Consider the following 13893-nt stretch of genomic DNA (forward strand, 5'->3'; position numbering starts at 1 on the left):
AAGTGAATCTAACTTGCTTCTAGCTCATTTTATTTGTAGTGGTTTTTGAAAGGGTACCCGTGTTGACACATAACACCAGCACAACCTTCCTAGTCACTGTTTTGACTCTTAGAGAAATTATTTTCTGCTGAGTACTCTTCTCTTTTCTAAGACTCGAATTTTTCAAAATTGTTTTTCATCTAAGAGTTTGAAAAAAACAGCTCTTCATCTCTGACACTTTCCTCTTTCCCAGTGGAGGCACGGGATGCCATCAGTTTATTGCTAATTAACCTCCCACAGTCTGAGTCGGAGTAAACGGCTTAGTGAGACTCATGGTCTTGAACATTTACAGGGTTAGATTGTCTTAAACCGTAACCACCTATTCTAAATATAGTTAAGCGGTTTTGTACAGCCATTGCGGATTCAAATAAAAACACAGTTTTTATACTCTTATCAGATAGTAAATGGAGGCTTTGAACATGAATGGGAACCTGGTTCTGAAAGACCTGGACAGGGCATGAAGTGGTGCTTGTGGGACGTGTAGCCTTGCAGTGGGCATGGGGAGCACAGCAATGATGGGGCAGCTGTGGCCACAGAGCCTTCCTGAATAGGAGCGACAAAAATGAGGGTGATGCCAAAATCAGCTCCCCAAAGAAATGGATTTCAGAATCCAATCAATAGCAAGAAATGTTTACAGGCGGTCCCTGAAATAATCTTTTATGGCTAAGTACTTGGATGTTTTTTTCTTTTCAAATTTAGATTTCACAATCACAGCTTGAGAAAACAGTAAAGGCATGCCCTTGGTAAACCTTGCCCTCAGGACAGACTCAGGGTAAGGAGAGGGTGCCTGTGTCCAGGACACTGTCTGTTTTATTACAAATGATTTCAGTTTTTCTATCTACATTCTAACTTTTATATTGTGACTTTCAAAAGTGTGTCTCCTTTGTAGCTTGAAAGGGAAGGAGGAAATGGAGAAGGAGAGAAGGAAGGGAGGGGAGAGGAATGGAGGAGGGCAGGGGAGGAGAGAGAAAGGGAGGAGGACAGGGGAGGGGAGAGTCCTCTGCAGTTGGCTTGGAAACCATTGTTGGCATCTCTTACTTGTTTGGGCTGCTGACAACTTTACGTCTACTCCGCCACCTCTGAAGCTGGGTGCAGCCATGTGACTTGCTTTGCCAATTAAATGTGAGCAAGCATAAGAGATGTTTTTTCCAAAGGGTCACTTTAAGTGCTAGGGAAGATCTTCTGTATTTCTTTTATCTCCTGCTGGACAATGGAAAACATGTATTGAGATGGTCCCCAGTCAGGGTCCCTAAGTGTCCTTAATGAGCTAAACATCTCCATCAACCCACATGGACATGCACCATGACAGGGAAATACACGTCTGAAATGAGTCCACTGAGATATGGGGATTTTTGTCACTGCAGCTGATGTCCCATGTCTTGACTAAGCCATCCCATTAGTTCCTTCAGGAACAGATGGTACCTTTTGTTAATGTTTATGTCCCAAACCTAGGGATTTGATGATTTTCTTGCATTGAATGAAAGTTCTGCACAAAATGTGAGAAAAGGAGACTTGGAATTCAACTCGTCAAACACAATTTCTGTCTCACAAATTCTCATCTTACATAGGGCATGCACCATCTTGACAGAGTTTGTCAGTCTTTGACGAGGATATTAACTGTGCCCTAAAGACATTTTTTCCCATTCTGAAAATATTGAAATGGGCAAGTATGTTAGGACAGGAGACTGTGGAGCCCTCCCAAGGTGCTTGTGTTCTATGGTCTATTTCTTTATAGACGATTTCCTTAGGCATACCAGTGCATTGCTGAAGCAATGAAATTTGGAGTGTTTTCATGCTATGTTCCCAGGAGAGCATTTATGGCAGGGTAAATTAGTCTGTTTTCACATTGCTATAAAGAACTACCTGAGACTTGGTAATTTATGAAGAAACGAGGTTTAATTGACTCACAGTTCCACAGACCATACAGAAGCCATGGCAGGAAAGGCCTCAGGAAACTTACAATCATGGTGGGCTGCAAAAGGGAAGCAAGCACATCTTTACATGGCCAGCAGGAGAGAGAGAGCAAAGGGGAACATGCCACACACTTTTAAACAACCAGATCTCATGACAAATTGTGAGAATGAGACAGCACTAGGGGGATGGTGCTAAACCATTAGAAACCACCCCTGTGAGTCAATCACCTCCCACCAAGTCCCACCTCCAATGCTGGGGATTACAATACAACATGAGATTTGGATGGAGACACAGATCCAAACCATACCACCTCCCACCAAGTCCCACCTCCAACACTGGGGATCACAATTCAACGTGAGATTTGGATGGAGACACAGATCCAAACCATATCACAGGGCATAGGGTTTCATGTTCTATGACTGAATGTGTTTTCAGCATCTCTACCGTCCTCCCCATATTGAGATTACATGCTCTTGGTTTGATGATTCATAGTGTTTCTCTGGCATTCTTACACACACACAGTGATTTTTTAAAATCTCATTAATTGCAGTTTGGGGAAATAGAGGGAAAGAGGAAATACAAGATACACTTGTAATTATTCAAGTGAGTGAAATGTTTTTATTATTTAAAATAAGTGTGTCGTTTTGAAATTTATACATAATTGGGCAAACTACAAAGTTAAAGGTTGAGCTGTTAAGACAGATACATTATCTATGACATTTCATTTGGCTGCACATATGTGGTCTGTAACTCAATTTTAGGAGGTGCAATTTAAAAAACATGCAATTCTCTACTATTTGGGAAAACTTTATCAGGTGATCATTAATGTCATTTGTTCTGTAATGACACCTTCAGATCTGGTGCAACACAGCTTTTCTGTGTGTCTGAACAGTAATGAAGAATAGGCATGATCGTGGTGCTACATTAGGGACGATAAAACGCCCCACAGGGCTTTAGAAAGCCTCCTTTTACAAATGCGACATTTGCTTAACTATAGAGGCATGGACAGTAAGGCTACAATTATGTGACGAGCTGGAGAAGTATTATTAAAATCTTTTCAAACAACCAGTCTCTCCACCCTTTGGACGCTTGCTTTGTCCTTGTAGAAATTGTTTCTGTTTTAGAGTTATAATCTTTGGCTGTAGCAGCCAATTCCAGGCCAGGTGCTGTTGGGAAAATGATAGAACCTGGGGACGGTTGGCTGGAATCTGGTGCATTTGGCCCAAATCATTTCCCGTAGAAAAAGTAAACCTCCCTCGAATTCTGTGTTCACTAACCATCATCTCCATGACTTGTTATGCAGCGTTCCTACCTGGTCTGCAGCTAGGATTTATGTTTTTGTTGTTGTTGTTTTTCTGTCATGTTTTATTTTATTTCTGTTTGGTTTTGCTTTGGGAGCATCTTTTGTTTGCCTTTTGTATCTGCCACACACAAGTTTATAACACAGAAGATAAGCAAGGGTTTGCTTTTATTTTGAAAATGGCATTTAGTGGAGACTGGACATATGGTGAGTATCTTCACCAAAATAATTAAAAGATATAAGCCAGGCTGGGCACAGTGGCTCACACCTGTAATCCCAGCAGTTTGGGAGGCTGAGATGGGAGGATCACGAGGTCAGGAGCTCGAGACCATCCTGGCTAACATGGTGAAACCCCGTCTCTACTTAAAAAAAAAAATTAGCAGGGCTTCATGGCGGGCGCCTGTAGTCCCAGCTACTCGGGAGGCTGAGGCAGGAGAATGGCGTGAACCCGGGAGATGGAGCTGGCAGTGAGCAGAGATCACACCACTGCACTCCAGCCTGGGTGACAGAGCGAGACTCTGTCTCAGAAAAAAATAAAAATAAAAAAAAAGACAGACCCCTTTCTTTCCACCTATTGCTAGAAATTATTATCTTTTTTGAGAATTTTTCAATGAGTGAATATTGGAAACAATAAATCTTGGAGAGTATAGCCTTCATGTATACCTACAATGCAAGAACTCCAAACTCTTTAAATTAAAATGTATAATCATTGGTCAAAACAAATTGTTTAAATTACTATGGAGGCTTTAGTTTTGTATTTTGTTTTTACTGAGGATTAGGTTCATTTTGAAATAAGGTTCTTCACGTCTTTCTCTCTTATTTGGTCCATTTAAGCAATTATATCTTGTGTTTGCATCAGTGAGATTTCAGGATAATTTATTTTTTATAGCAACACTGAGAAAAAAGTCACTAGTACTGTACATTTTCTGGCTTTCTACATTGATAGGAAGAAAATTTACAACATTAAATTGATATAATTAGTTTTAGATGTAAATAAGAAACAATAGAATACACACATACATGCATATAGTTTATATACATATATTTTAAAATGGCAATTTACTCAAAAAGTACATATTCTGGGGTAAAGTTTTGTTAACTATAAAATTTTCTTAAAGTAAATAATGATTTCCAATCATCATTGTAAACCTTAATAATGAAAAACATAAAGCACCATAGGAAATAAATACATGAACATTGCCCTAAGCTATTTCTAGACATTAAAACTTTTATATCTCATATTAATATCATTAATAAAATGTTTTATTCAATTGTAATAGTAGTAAGAGTAACTCCAATCATTTTAACTTTTTAAAAAGAATTTTTTCCTCAATATTTTATGTATGGTCTATGAGACATTTAAAAACACTGAAGTTTTGGCTGGGCGTGGTGGCTCACACCTGTAATCCTATCACTTTGGGAGGCCAAGAAGTTCGGATCACCTGAGATCAGGAGTTCAAGACCAGTCTGGCCAACAAGGTGAAACCCCATCTCTACAAAAATACAAAAATTATCCAGATGTGATGGTGGGTGTCTGTAATCCCAGTTACTCAGGAGGCTGAGGCAGGAGAATTGCTTGAACCCAGAAGGTGGAAGTTGTAGTGAGCTGAGATGATGCCACTGCACTCCAGCCTGGGCAACAGAGCAAGACCCCATCTCAAAAATAAAAAAAGAAAAGAAAAGAAAAGAAAACAGAATAATGAAGTTTTGATCTCAAAACAAGTTAAAAATTTTAAATGTATGTGACGTTTCCTGTCATTTACAGTTATTACTAACTGATGGTAATTTCAGCATCTTAAAGTATGACATATTAATCTATTTTCTAATCATCTGTTTCTTCTTTGAGTTTCACAAGGAACAGAGAGCATTAAGGTTTTGAAATTTAGCCAAGCAACTAGGTAAATGTATTTTACTCTCTGACTTTTTAAAGCGAATGTTTCATTTACATGTGAGATTCTCTTTCTGATCTCTGAGTAGCTCTTGAACAGCAAAGGGAGCTATGAGCAGGCCTTCGTCAGCTGGGAGAAGCCACACAGCTCACTTGGGCGAGTGTGTATTGACTGCCCACTGTGGAAAAGCATTTTGCTAAACATGCAACTTCTTTAAAAGAAATGAAGTAGTTTATCTTTTTCCTTGAGAATCAAGATTTCTTTCCATAAAGCCACATATGGAAATTTTTTTGGAGTAGGATTCATTCTGCACGAGAGACTGTAAGAGGCAGTAGTAGAGCAAGCAGAAGATAGAGCTGGCATGCCCTCCTGGGTCTCTCTTCAGATCCCCTTTCACGGTTTTGTTAATTTAGTTAAACTGTCATAAGTTCATAAGCTGTCATAATCTGAAACCCAGATAAGTTACCGAACAATAATTAAGTATGATCTCATTACTAGAACTGTACCGTGCATGTGTGTACGCACTTTATATGCACGCAATTTATATATATGGAAACCTTTACAAGTTTAAAGAGTCCAAAAATGCACACACTCTCTTTCACTAGCTCTGTTATAAGGGGACTTTCTTTTCACAACGTCTTGATGGGTCCTGAGTTAGTGATCCCCATAACCCTAAATAAATAGACGGACAGGCAGGATAACCCCATATCCCTGTTACCGATCTCCATAATCCTAAGTAATAAATGGACAGGCAGGATCACCCTATATCCTTGTTACCGATCTCCGTAATTGTAAATAATAGACGGACAGGTAAGATAACCCTATATCTCTGTTACTGATCTCCATAACCCTAAATAATAGATGGACAGGTAGGATCACCCTATATCCCCACTGCCAATCTCCATAACCCCAAATAATAGACAGACAGATAGGATAACCCTATATCTCTGTTACTGATCTCCATAACCCTAAATAATAGACAGACAGGTAGGATCACCCTATATCCCCACTACCGATCTCCATAACTGTAAATAATAGACAGACAGGCAGGATCACCCTATATCCCTGTTACCGATCTCCATAACCCTAAATAATGGACGGACAGATAGGATAACCCTATACTCGGTTACTGATCTCCATAACCGTAAATAATAGATAGACACATAGGATAACTCTATGTCCTTGTTGCTGATCTCCATGATCCTAAGAAATGGATGGGTATGTAGGACAACCATAAATCCTTCTTTTTGCCTATTGCTTTACATCTTTTCTGGTTTTAGATTTGCTCCATTTTTAAATTATTATTCATTTTAAGCAAGTGGTGTTTTATAAAAGGCAAGATAGAGGTAGTAGATTTCCACTGGCTAGTTCCAGCTTCCCCTGAGAAGAGAGGCGTCACTCTCACACCTACCCGAATCTGGAAAATCGGCATTAGTAGTCCTTCCCTCCCTTCCCCGCCCGATGTTTTGCTTCCCACAGTGTAAACCACCCCACACCTCCAGGAGCAGCACCTCACCACTCAGTGACGGGAGAAACAGCAAGCGACACTGGGTGTGCCAGGTCCCTGGTGATGTGGTTTGGCTGTGTCCCCACCCAAATCTCATCTTGGACTGTAGCTCCCATGATCCCCATGTGTTGTGAGAGGGACGCGGTCAAGGGTAATTGAATCATGGAGGCAGGTCTTTCCCGTGCCGTTCTCGTGATAGTGAATAAGTCTCAGGAAATCTGATGGTTTTAAAAAGGGGAGTTCCCCTGCATATAGTCTCTTGTCTGCCACCTTGTAAGCTGTAACTTCGCCCCTCATTCACCTTCCACCATGACTGTGAGACCTTCCCAGCCACGTGGAACTGTGACTCCATTAAACGTCTTTCCTTTATAAATTACCCAGTCTCGCATATGTCTTTATCAGCGCCGTGAGAGCACACTGATACACCTGGGGTCGGACGCTGCCTGCCTACAGTGACTGTTGGAGCTGCTGTTGGTCACACGTATGTTTGGTCCATATGAAGCCTGTGAAATGCATCCAGCAAGTTGCAGGAAACCAGGAAATTATAGGTTTGCTGTACTTAAAAGATGGGTGAGAAGAAGCTCAGTTCCTCTTGCCATCAAGAGTTTATGGAGTCATTGATATTCCCGACCAGCAGTGCTACTGTTTGTCACATGGTTTAAATCTACAATGATTTCCTTAATAAGCCCTTGGGGCAGCAATGAACTAAAAATTAAAGCATATGTTTGGTGAAAAATTAAGCATTAAATTTCCTCTCCTCAAAAGAAAGAAACAGATAAATATCTACCCTGCACAAAGTGTTTGTTGAGAACTGCCATCTACCACTGTGTACAGTGACCACAGGGAGCTCGGAAGCCATGTTTCTGCTAAAGGTGACTGGGGTTGGGTTCAGAAGTCAGCCATCCTTCTAAGAACTCTGCATCTAGGATGGATGACACTGTGGCCTATCCGGCCCAGTGACCTCTCACCATGAAATCCCACTCCCTTCGCTGGTGGGCATTCTTCAGCCGGTGAGTGAACCTTCTGATATGGCCCTAGGTTGCTGACTACTAACATTTCTTCCACCTTTCTCCATTGTTCTTGAGCAAGATCAGGGACCCCTCCACTGAAGATCTTTCCAAGCAGATTTGGAGCAATCTGCTCCTCTCCTCCTGAATCTCGTCATCCGAGTCCCAGCCACCACATCCGGCCAGAATTGAATTTCCATTTTAGTTCTCCTTATATTATAGAGGTGGCCCTTTATTTTCCATGCATTTATTTCCACAGGATTCTATGCACATTGCGGGAATAATCTTCAAGTTTAGTCCATTTCTGTATTGTGAGTTAGAATCCTACCTATATTTTTAACATTTAAAATGATTATCACATACACGCAGAAAGCTGCAAAAATATTCATCGCAGAGCTCGATGAATTGTGCCCCATGAGTTTGCTCAAGCAGCCCCCATCCGGATAGTGACACAGGTCGCTTCAGAGCCCTGGGGCTCTCCTGCATGGCCCCTCGCTTTGGTTAATAGCCCTCAGAGGTAAGCACTCTCGTGACTTACTGTAGGGGCAAGGGAGTGGAAGTTATTTTCTATTAAGTTCCATCTGTCATTTGAGAGGGCTGCATCTTGGGGCTGTAGCTCTCTGGGACTTTTGGCAGGCCAAGGATTTCCTGCAGCCAGAGAGGTCCCTCCGGCAGGACTGCAGGTCCCAGTGCAGAGGGTAGAAGCCAATAGGTGCACAGAGCAATGAGGTCTGCAGGCGGAGAGGCTCTTGCCCTACATTACCTTCAATCTGTCTTGCTACTGATTCTTTAAAGAGGCAGAAAGTTACACTTACTTTAGCTAAAAAGACAATGAAAGAGGCTGATTCACGGAATAAAAATGATCCTTCCCATGGCCCTGGCTCTGGCTCCATACTTGCAATTCATTTTCATCCTCCGTCCTATTTGCTGCTCCAGGTCCCTCACCCCCAGCAGCAGGTTTGCTGGTCTTTATTGTTTGCCAGTGGGGTCAGTAAGATCGGCATATCTTGGAGGAGTGAGGTCCTGGTTACGGTGCCTGGGTCCCACAGCAGCCTTTGCAATCGCCTGTTGACAGGGGTCTCTGGGAGTGAAGCAGCCAATGCAAGGATCCTAGAGGACCCCTTAAGTTCCAGACACAGAATTTCCTTCCTGTCCCCAAGATGTAGTGAGAAACCAATTTCCACACGAGAATCAGGCTTCCTTGCCCTTCCTGACATAGCAACCCTTTTCTGCCCATAAGGGTGTTCATAATTTTGGGAACTCTGTGGTCTCTCAATTGCAATCAAGTGGAAGTAAGAACAAGAGGCCACAGACACCTACCCCCCGCCCTGTTATCCTGAGGACTAACGAGAGATGTCCTTAAAACACTGTGTGTGTTCTCCCTCCTGAGCCCAGTGACTCCTGCCGCTAGAGGAAGCCCCTGGCAGAAGCACAGCAATGGCTGCCACTGGCAGTTTAGGATAACGGCTGTGGAAGAGAGGTCAGGGGACAGCAACGTCAGGCCGTCCACCTGGGAAATTCACCCAGAAGAATGATTTCCAGCCATAGTGTTATGCTTTCAGAATTTCTGATAAAGCTGTGAAAACAGATGAAGTACATGAAAGAGAAGCATGTTTTCCATAGCACACAATAATTTCTTTTCTATGTTAATATTCTTTCCTCAGTGTAATAGTTTACCCATAAATACATATATGCTTTAAAAATCAAAATATAAAAAGGTAAGAATTTAGAAGTCATATTTTCATCTCCACTGTTGTGACCAAATTGTGCCCCATGAAATTCATATGTTGAAGTCCTAACACGCCCCAGAATGTGACTGTTTGGACACAGGGTCTTTACAGCAATGATTAAGGTAAAATGAAACAATATGGGTGGGTCCCAATCCAATATAACCAACCCGTGTCTTACATGAAGGGGAAATTAGAACACAGACGGCTGCAGAGGAAGAATCCCATGTGGAGGGACAGAGAGGATGGCTGCCTGCAAGCCCTGAGACGTCAGGGAGGGACTGACAACCACCCTGGGATACCTTGCTGTTAGACTTCCAGCCTCTAGAACCTAGAAAGAAAAAAATTCGTGTTGTTTGAGTGCCCCATGTTGCAGTGTTTGGTTACACAGCCTGAGCAAACGACCACCCTCAAGCACTGTGCCCTGTCCGCTGTTAATTTTTTGTTGGTTTGTTTGTTTTGCTTTTGAGATAGAACCTCACTCTGTCTCCCAGGCTGGAGTGCAGTGGTGAGATCTCGGCTCATTGCAACCTCGGCCTCCTGGGTTCAAGCAATTCCTCGGCCTCAGCCTCATAAGTGGTTGGAATTACAGGCATGCACCACCGTGCCTGGCTTGTTTTTGTATTTTTACTAGAGATGGGGTTTCACCATGTTGACCAGGCTGATCTTGAACTCCTGACCTCATGTGATCCGCTCGCCTCAGCCTCCCAAAGTGCTGGGATTACAGGTGTGAGCCACTGTGCTTGGCCACTCCTCTGTTAATTTCTTACACATGCTTTCCAAGTTTCCTCAAGCAACTCCAGAAGTGTACAACAGCATAAGTGGGTAGATTTCTTCCCAAACGGCGCATTTATCCTGGGTTGGGCGTTTCTTTTTTTCACTGAACAATACATCCACATCCACACACAGGGAGCTCCCTGATCCTCTTAAACTGTTCCATGATGTCTTATGTGGGTTCTCAGGGAAGCAAAGTTGGAGACAAGACTAGATGCCCAGGCTGTATCTGGGAGGGATCTGAGAGAAGAGCAGGAAGAGGTAAGTCACTAAAACTCCACAGTATGAGCCAATTGCCAGTGTAGACCCTAGAACCCATCCCCAGGTGTCCTGCTGCAAACCCAGCAGCACGCACCTCAGCTATGCCCCAAAGGTCAGGAGCTGGACCCTGTTTCTCAGAGTCCCAGAGTCCTGCTCCCTGTTGACGGAGGGCTATCCTTCAGAAAGGGGTCCCTCACCTGTCTATGTGTCTGTGCCTGGGCGGAGCTGCCTTCCAAGATTCAGGAGAAAGCCCCAGCGGGTGCTTGTGCTGGGAGCCTCCGGCCTCCACCAACCCCTCCAGCACAGCACAGCCAGCCAGACGCACAGCGAGGCAGCAGCACCTGCTGGACCCCAGGGCCTCTGCTGCACAGGCTGGGCCACGGGGCTTGCCAGGGGCTGACTATATAGATCCCTGCTGATGGCACTCAGTTATTTCTAATAAAATCCAGCAATACACAATCCTGTACATCTGCCGTTTAATGTGTGTTAATTTGTATTTCTCTGAAAAACAGAACCAAAATAACGCAAGTGAATAGATAGAGGATAGATAGATGACAGGTAAAGAGATGTAGATGATAGAGTAGATGATTGATAGATAGATAGATATTAATGACAGAGATAGATGACATGTGGATAGATGATAGGTAGATAGAAAGCTAAATGATAGATCGGTAGTAGATAGATAGATAGATAGATAGATAGATAGATAGATAGATAGATAAATGTTGGATAATCAATGGATGATAGAGATAGATGGCAGGTGGATAGATGATAGGTAGATAGAAAGCTAAATAATAGGGAGTAGATAGATGATAGATGGATAGATAGATAGATATTTGATGGATGATAGAGACAGATGACAGGTAGATAGAAAGCTAAATGATAGACAGGTAGTAGATAGATGATAGATAGATAGATAGATGATAGATAGATAATAAATGGATAATTAATGGATGATAGAGACAGATAGCAGGTGGACAGATGATAGGTAGATAGAAAGGTAAGTAATGTACAGGTAATAGAGAAATAGGTGATGGATAGATAGATAGATAATCAATGGATGATAGAGACAGATGGCAGGTGGATAGATGGTAAGTAGATAGAAAGCTAAATGGTAGACAGGTAGAGAGAGAGAGAGAGAGAGAGATAGGTAGATGGATAATCAGTGGATGATAGGGTGGGTGACAGGTGGATAGATGGTGGGTAGATATAAAGCTAAGTAACAGACAGGTAGTAGATGGATAGATGGTAGGTAGACAGACAGATAGATAGGTGAAGAGATGACAAGGAAAAGGCTCATGTGGTTGAGGAGCCTGGGGAGTCGGCAAATGTCCAGCGTGGGCTGCAGGGGAGCCGCTGCTGCGATGTGCTGTGAGGGCCTTCAGCTGGGGAAGTTTCCTTGCTCCGGGGAGGTCAGTCTTCCTTCTATTCAAGATTTTAACTAATAGGGTGAGCCCACCCCATTAGTGGAAGGATCTGCTGACTCAGCGTTCACTGATTCAAATGTTCATCTGGGGCTGGCTTCAGCAGCACAGGCAGTAAGGTCGGAAGGACACAGAGAAGATTAACATGGCCCCTGCACAAGGACCACATGCAAATTTGCGATGAGCCTGTATCTACCCCCACACACAGGAGAGGACTGAGCAGAGGAGCTCTTTGACTTCCTGGAGGCAAGGGACCATGGTGCGGCCCCAGAGCTCTTTAAAAACTTGAAATAAAAGGTTCAGACTTACTGACTCCAGCCTTCACTGCTCGGGCATGAGGATTTTCTCTTACAGCTTTGAATATGGCATTTGATTCTTATTTGTATGAACCTCATTGATTTTGGCTTTGGCTAGTAGCGTCTATGTAATTAGCAGCCATCTGCAAAAAAAAAAAAAAAAAAATTGTTAATCCCATTCAAAAATATCCTTCAAGCTGACACATAAAATGAACTGTCACAATGCATGTGCAAGCATTTCTACATGAAACGTTCCCTTAAATGGGAATTACTACATCATGTTTTCTCTCTTGCCCACTTTTCTTATTTCATTAAATAATGATAATACTGGAAATGGCTGTTTTGTCTATGATTTTAGCAGAAATGTTTTAAGTTTTAATTGATAAAGCTTGATGATGTTATTTGGGGGTAAAATAAATGCATTTAATTCCATTTCTATTATATCCACAGCCTTCTATGTTGAGTACTTTCTCTAAGTATAGTCATTAAATGATATTAATTGCATGATCAGCATCATGCTATATTTCTTCTTAGTTCTATTAATATGAGGAATTTATTAACATCACATTATCTTTTCACTGCTGGACTACATCTCACTTGGTTGTGATGTATTGTTACTTTAATGCTGGGTCCTGTTTGCTCATACTTTATATAGGATTCAAGTAGTGATATTTATTATTAAAATCATTATAATTTCACATTATTGTACAGTATTTGCTGTTTTGTGTAATTGCATTGTTACTGCATGAAAATAATTATTTTCAGATAGAGAAATACATAAACTAACCCATCTTAAAAAATATCGCTCTTCCTCTTCTCCCAATTTTTGTTGCCTAATTGCACTGCTAGAAAATACAGCGAAATGGTCATAATTCCACTCATTTTCTGCTTTGCTTTTGCTTGAGGCTGACTTTAGGCCTATTTAGTGCTTATCGGCAGTATTTTATTTTCTTAAAAACTCCTGTCCTCACTTGGTGGTTTCAGTTATTTCTCTAGCAATTTTCTCAAAAAGGCTTGTGTGAGCAACGTTCAGTAATCCTGGGAGCAACTTTCGGTATTGCTGCGAGCAATGTTTGGTATTCCTGGGAGCAACGTCCGGTATTCCTGGCAGCAATATCCGGTATTCCTGAGAGCAATGTTCGGTATTCCTGGGAGCAACGTTCGGTATTCCTGGGAGCAACGTTCAGCTTCCTCTTGATGATCACTCTGTGGGCGTGGCCTTTAGAGCTGAAAGGTACTTCAGTGTGTATGAGATCCTCGATGCAACCTCCTTTCCACAAACACCTGTGCAGTTGTCATCAAAGGTGGTTGTCAACAATTGACAAAAGACGTATTTTCCCTCCCTCAAATTCTACGTGAGCTTTTTGTCTGCTCCTCAAGGGCCTTTTTCTTAACTGTCACATAACTTTTCTACTTTATACATCCATGAGCTCGATGATCATGTTTATTTTGATCAATTCTCAGTAGACTATGGTGTGCTCTTTCAGTAAGTAGATTTAAGCCTTCTACCTTAAGAATATATTTTGATTTTTACATTAAATTGTTATTCTCTTTCCCTGCACTGGTTGTCTTTTTGAATAACTTAAATTAGTTGTCCATTGCACCGGCTTGCTTTCTTGCATATCTGTTATCTGGGACCCCTACTCTTTGGGTCCATCCACCATTCCCATCCCAGTCCCCAGGACTTACTGCACAGCTGATACTGGTGATGTGACGACGGTTCACCCTCTCCCTGAGCTTCTCAGGTCCAGCCTT

The 13893-nt window shown here is 42.2% G+C and overlaps 1 non-coding gene across 1 annotated transcript; it reads left to right on the forward strand.

The window, feature by feature from the left end:
- The first annotated feature begins 11932 nt into the window (after positions 1-11932).
- LOC119618847 (U6 spliceosomal RNA) lies at positions 11933-12036 on the forward strand. The gene has a single exon (XR_005235211.1). It is a non-coding gene; the product is annotated as a U6 spliceosomal RNA (small nuclear RNA).
- The last annotated feature ends 1857 nt before the right edge of the window (positions 12037-13893 follow it).

The sequence above is a fragment of the Chlorocebus sabaeus genome, chromosome 9, assembly GCF_047675955.1.
Source record: "Chlorocebus sabaeus isolate Y175 chromosome 9, mChlSab1.0.hap1, whole genome shotgun sequence".
Lineage (NCBI taxonomy): Eukaryota > Metazoa > Chordata > Mammalia > Primates > Cercopithecidae > Chlorocebus > Chlorocebus sabaeus.